Source organism: Pinus tabuliformis, chromosome 9 (assembly GCF_031772625.1).
Source record: "Pinus tabuliformis cultivar Carrire ecotype Pingquan chromosome 9, CPIR1, whole genome shotgun sequence".
Taxonomy (NCBI): Eukaryota; Viridiplantae; Streptophyta; class Pinopsida; order Pinales; family Pinaceae; genus Pinus; species Pinus tabuliformis.
In genome coordinates, this window is record NC_142307.1 from 1,510,650,456 (window position 1) to 1,510,657,409 (window position 6,954).

The window sequence follows — 6,954 nt, forward strand, 5'->3', positions numbered from 1 at the left end:
CTATAACATTTAGACCCAGGTCCATAAATTGATCAACATGAACATACATGAAAAGGTATATTAACAAGGAAGGAAACCTAAAACACCCAACAATACTGAAATTTATTGGGTTGTGTTATATTCTTTCCACGACTATCTACCTTAGTCCACTGGGGGGTTAGAGGGGGGTCGGAGCCACCCTTTCGTTGCGTCGCTTGTGTAGCGGGGGGGTCATAGGGGGTTTGAGGGGGGCGGACAACCCTCCTCTAAGGCCCCGGGGAAACTTTTTTTGGACTTTATATTAGGTTGGGCGGACCTACCTATGGTTTGTGCATGGTTTTGGCACATGGTTTTGGACATGATGGTTTTTGGTCCATGGTATTGGATGCTTCGACATGTATAAATATGTATTATAACATTGAAAGGAACATAATGAAAAATCAATCTGGTAGTCCCGGTTTTGAGATCCAGGGGAAAATCTCTGTGTATATGTGTTTTATGTGTTATGCTCTCGCATTGTTTATTTTTTGTGTTTTAGAATTCGTATGCAGATAATTTCTGTACGGGGTTAAAACCTACATTTGGTATCAGAGCTGTTTTGGCTTCAAGGGGACGCCTTTGTTGCTGAGGGGTTTCGCTCAGGCCTGTGGTAGACCCTGTTCAGTGGGAGATTTGCGGGACCAATTCTGGTGGTGAAAGAAGATGGCGAGCAGTGGAAAGATAGTTATCAATAAATTTAATGGTCAGAGTTTTGAGTAATAGAAACTCAAGATGGAGGATTTGTTGGTAGATAAAGATCAGTGGATCGCAATAGATCCAGGTATTAAACCAACGAGAGTGTCCTATGAAGAATGAGAGAAGTTGGATCAGAAGGCAAAGAGCACAATACGATTGTATGTTTCAGATTCAGTATTACTGAATGTATTAGAGAAAGCTACTAGGGATTTGTGGGTCAAGTTAGGGACTTTGTACTAATCTAAGTCTCTAGTGAATAAACTGTTCCTACTGAAAAAGTTGTATAACATGAGGATGAAAGATGGAGACTTGGTGACAGAGCATCTAAACGCATTTAATATTGTGGTAAGTCAGTTATTATCTGTTGATATTAAAATTTCAGATGAAGATAAGTGCATCCGTTTGTTGTGTTATCTACCAGATTTGTGGGATATTCTGGGTATTGCAATAGGTAGCAATGCAACTGCCTTGCAGTTTGATGAGATAGTCTCATCCTTGTTGACGAAGGAGATGAGACGAAAAAATATGGAGAGACAAAATGGTGATGCTTTGTCTGTACGAGGATGGTCCAAGAACAGAAACAAAAATAAGTCATTGAGTGAGAGATCTAAATCTGGAGGGAGATCTAAATCTCTAGGAAAACCTTTAAAGGTGTGTTGGAAATGCGGAAAAGAAGGGAACTATAAAAGAGACTGTAAATCTAAAGCTCCTCACAAAGGAAAGGGATCTGATGATGCTCCTTTTGCAGAGGCAAAAGCCACTTCAGATGAAGGTGGGGATGTATACTTGGCTTCTTCAAGTACAAATGTAGATCATGAGGCATGGTTGATTGACTCAAGTGCATGCTTTCACTTCACTCCTGATAAAGAGTGGTTCTGCGAGTATGAGAAATATGATGGTGGTGATGTATTCTTAGGGGATGATAGGAAGGCCAGAATCGTTGGTCGCGGAAAAGTAAAGTTGAAGTTGCAAGGTGTAAGGGTTAGAACACTTCTGGGTGTTCTGCATATTCCTGCATTGGATACAAATTTGATTTTTGTAACCAAGCTGAATGATGCAGGTGTAAAAGCAGTGTTCGAGAAAGATACCTGTAAGATGGTTCGAGGAGCATTGATATTGATGTGGGGAGTTCGGATTGGAAGTCTATACAGTTCTGTGGTTCCTGAAAGTGGCGCAGAAAATCTAGTGGTCTCTGGAGAAAAGACCATGTTATGGCATCAAAGGCTTAGACATATTGGAGAGAAGGGCCTTCGAATACTTCATGGTAAAGGTATGGTAGAATGTATGACTAATAACTCTCTGGATTTTGATTTCTGTGAAAATTGTGTATATGGGAAGCAAAATTGGATGAGTTTTCCCTCTGGTGATAAGAGGGCGAAACAGATATTAGAACTTGTGCACAATGATGTGTTTGGACCTGTGAAGGTTCCATCAATGGGTAAGTCTGTGTACTATGTATCATTTATAGATGACTTCTCAAGGAATACATGGATATATTTCCTCAAGAATAAATCTGAAGTCTTTGATAGGTTTAAATAATTTAAGGCTCTGGTGGAAAACTAGACAAAGAAGAAGATAAAGGTGCTGAAGATAGATAACAATGGAGAGTTTTGCAGCAAGGAATTTGGAGAATTCTGTAAGAAGTGTGGTATAACATTAAAGAAGACTACTCTATACACACCTGAGCAAAATGGACTTGCAAAAAGAATAAATAAGACGTTGATGGAAAGGGCAAGAAGCATGCTCAGTGGTGCCGGGTTAGGACAAGAATTATGGGCAGAGGTGGTGGAAACAACATGTTACCTGGTCAATAGATCACCTTCATCAGTGTTGGAGGATAAGACTCCACAAGAGGTATGGACTGGTAAGAAACCATCTCTTTCACATCTGAGGGTATTTGGATGTGATGCATATGTACATGTTCCAAAGGAGAAAAGAACAAAGTTGGATAGTAAATCTGAAAAGTGCATCTTTATTGGGTATAAGGATGGTTTAAGGGTTATAAGCTTTGGAACCCAGTAACAAAGAAGGTTGTGTACAACGGAGATGTGGTGTTCATAGAGGTGAAAAATGTTATTAAATATGAAGTCCCATAAAAGGAACCTGGGTAGATAGAGTTTGAGCTAAAGGAGGAAGAATCAGACTCTAAAACATAAGAGGAATCAGAAGATGAAGAGCCACAAACTCCGGTTGTGAGAAGACCAGTTCGAGAAAGAAGGCAACCAGAAAGGTATACTCCATCTGCTTTCCGTTCAAATTTTGCTTTATCTATTACTGATGATGATCTCATAACTGTGAAGGAATCAATAGATTTAGAGGATGGAAAACTCTGGAAAGAGGCCATGGTTGATGAAATGGCATCTTTGCACAAAAATGAGGCTTGGAATTTGGTGGAGTTTTCGACTGGAAGGAAACCCATTGGCAACAAATGGGTGTTCAAGAAGAAGACAAATGCAAAAGGAAAGGTGGAGAAATACAAATCTCAGTTAGTAGAAAAATGTTATTCCTAGGTGCCGAGAATTGATTTTGGTGATATTTTTTCTCATGTTGCCAAGGTAGCTTCTATCAGATTAATTTTATTTGTTGCTGCTACTTTTGATTTTGAGGTAGAACAGATGGATGTGAAGACAACATTTCTCCAAAGGGATCTAGAGGAAGAGATCTACATAAAGCAACCTGAAGGCTTTGTGGTGAAGGGTAAGAAAGAACTGGTATGCAAGTTAAAAAAGTCTCTGTATGGGCTAAAACAATGACCAAGGATGTGGTATCAGAAATTTGATACATTTATACGGGGACTTGGCTTCACCAGAAGCAACGCAAATCACTGTGTATTTTAAATTAATTGGTGACCGTGTTATTTATCTGGTCTTGTATGTGGATGACAAGTTGTTTTTTTTTTGACTTTAACGGTTATGTTTTTTATTGAATGGCGGCAAAACAGCTACCGCGTGCTAGTTACATTGAAAAGGATCCTCAAAATTCTTGACCCTCAGAATTCTTGTTACCTGGTGAATCCATGGACCTGCTTTGTTTCTTAAACGTCTTTTAGGGAAAAAACGCCGAGTCTCTGCCTGAAAGTTCTGGACATCAATAAAGGAGCGATTTTCCACACAATCAATGGCTGTTACCTGTTGCCCCTGGGAGATTGCAGAAATTTGAGATGCTGACCTCTAACTCGGCTGCCAGTGAGACAGTTCGGAACTGAGTTTCTTCAATCTGGCAAATGAAATGTCGATTTCCCTCTCTAATCATCAATCACATGTATTCCTCAGGACATTTTTGAAGAATTGTAATGCAATTTCCTTGGGCAAACAACTTGCGGTCTCTGACTATTTAATCCGATGCTTTATGAGTCTCGATGTTTAGATCAGCTTGCTCTAATACTTGAATCAAAATTCCCTTTGCAGAAGACCGGACGGTGGAGCCGATGGAGATGGAACAAACAGTCACAAGATCCTCTTTCTGGAGTTAATCTAAGTTCTGGAAAGGAATGCGTTGCTAACAGACTCAACAAGCTTGAGAGTTGACAGGCAGAGGAAGGATCCGAATTTTGCTGCCATTCTTGGCTTTCTTCCGACAAGTGGATGGGGAACCAGAAAAGACTCTTTTAGTTCTTCCAGAAGCTCACCTGTACCGTGCATTCAACCAAACAGACACACAACGTCCAAGACAGAGCAGGATTCTGCTGGAAACAGAGCATAAGAGTCTGCTAGATACAGAGATTCCAAAGTAACAAACTTATCATGAATTCCTGCCCTTGGAGCTTGGTATAGTTGAAACCTGGAAGCTAGAACAGCAAAACCTGATGGGAATCCAAGATTGTTGTCTCAGAAGCTGATCCCGTAAACATCAAATATCAATTTCCTAGGAAAGCCTATTGAGGGATGAAACAGAGAGAATCAACCGAGATGACTGAAAGGGTTCTTTGGCTTTGGGCTGAGCCTAGAATCTGGAATCAGTCTTGGATTGTCGGATTACAAAATTGATTGAACAGGGAGCCCTTATTTCAGATAGGAAAGGAGGATCGAGCTGGAGATTTAAGGAATGGAGCAAGAAGATTCTGTTGAGTTAATTACCAGGGATCTTCGGGAACAGAGGACACCAAGGTTGGCCTCAGTATCAGCTTGGGAGTTGAGGTTCCTTAAGATATGAAAGAAGGATATTTTGTTAAATTTGGGCAGCAGAAGTCTGATTTTCCTGATGATGGAGGCTAACTGAACCTGGTGAGAGTTCTTAGGACGAAGCATGGCCTGGATGATGAGTCTTGAGTCCCCGAAGACTGAGAGAGAAAGGATATTTCTTTTGATCGCCTGTGTCAGCCCTTGCCACAATGCCAGAGCCTCCGCTCTATTGTTAGTTTCAGTTCCTAGACCCCAATGGAATCTCAGTTCCGGAAAGCCTCCAGGGCTCAATAGAACTCCCCCGCTGCCAGCAACCCCAGGGTTTCCTTTAGAAGCCCCATCGAAGAATAAACAGTGATCTTCCAAGGCCGATCTCCACTTGATAAACTCTTGTTCTTCCAGCCTAATCTCCCAACTGGAATGAACGGGAACAGATTGAGGGGGCCTTTCCTTCAACTTTGGAACTAATTCTTTGAACCAATTCTCTTCTTCTATGAGCAGTCTCGTTTCGTTCCTTGATGAAGTGTTGGCTTCCAGTGCCTCGCCCAACAATGCTTTTATTTTAGAGATAACTCTTATTGTAGTGCAACTTTCTTCTCGAAAAATTCTGTTGTTTCTTTCCAACCATAATTTCCAGCAAATAAACTTAGGGATCCACATCCAGCTGGTTTTAAGGAGACTTTTATTTTTAAGGCAGAAGGGAGATAAGCTGGCCCAAGTTCTGAACAGGGCAGGGATGTTGTCTGGAAGAGCAAGGATAGAGGGCTCTAACAGCAGCACTCCCCTCCAGACTTCTTGAGCAAAGGGGCATAGCAGCAACAGGTGATTGGTAGTTTCTTCATCAGACCTACAAAGGGGACATCTGGAAGGTCCTTCCATTCCTCTTCTTCTCAAGTTATCTCTGGTGAGGATGCTTTGGTGTGCCACGGTCCAACAGAAGAAGTCTATTTTTGGGAGAGCTGGAAAGTCCCATATAAATTTCCATTGGGCCGGATTTGGAGGAACATGAGGAACAACCGTAATTCTTTTATAACCTTCAGAAACAGTATATTGGCCAGAGATGAACCCCCAGCCTCTTTTGTCTTTGGCAGTGGCCTTTGAAGGAGATTTTCCTTGGAGCATATCTAGAAGTAAAGAGGCTTCCCCCTGCAGCTGTGGATGACAAGTTGTTAGTTGGAAATGACAAAGAAATTATTCAGGATTTGAAGACCTAATTGTCTTTCTAATTTGACATGAAAGATCTTGGTGCTGCAAACTGTATTTTGGGCATGGAAATTAAAAGAGATTGGGTAAAGAGGAAGCTTTGGTTAAACCAGAGGAAGTATGTTGAGACAATATTGCAGAGGTTTAATATGTAGGATAATAAACCAGTGAAGGTTCCTATTCCTGTAGGTGTAAAGTTATCTGCTGAATAGTGTCCCAAGACACAAGAAGAGGAAGAGGACATATCCCGTGTTTTATATGCAAGTGAAGTCGGTAGCCTGATGTATGCGATGGTTTGTACTAGACCAGACATTTCACATGCAGTGGGAGTATTGAGAAGCTTTATGTCGAAACTAGGGAAGGAGCATTGGACAACAGAGAAGCGGGTTTTCAGGTATTTCCGTGGCACTAGTGATTATGGTTTGTGCTACCAAGGAAGACTAGGATTTGACAGAGTTTTAGATATTCATGGATTTGTTGATGAAGACTGGGCTGGAGATCTGGATCAGAGAAGATCTACAAGTGGGTATGTGTTTAACCTATTTGGAGGTGTAGTTAGTTAGATGAGCAAGAAACAATTTGTAGTGGCAATATCAACTACAGAGGAAAAATACATGACAGCCACTCATGCAAGCAAGGAAGCAGTTTGGCTGCAGAGATTGTGTTCCAGTATGGGCTAGAACCCTGCTTACCATTCAAAGACAAAGCACATTGATGTTCAATATCACTTTGTGAGGAATATGATAGAAGACAAAAAGGTGTTGCTGGTAAAGGTGGACATTTTGAAGAATACTCCAGATGCATTGACAAAATTCGTGAGCTCTAAGAAGTTCTTTTGTTGTAAAGAAAGAATGGGCATTGCATGGCTGGATAAATGACTAAGCTTTCCTGTGGAAAGAAAACAAGAAGTGGGGGA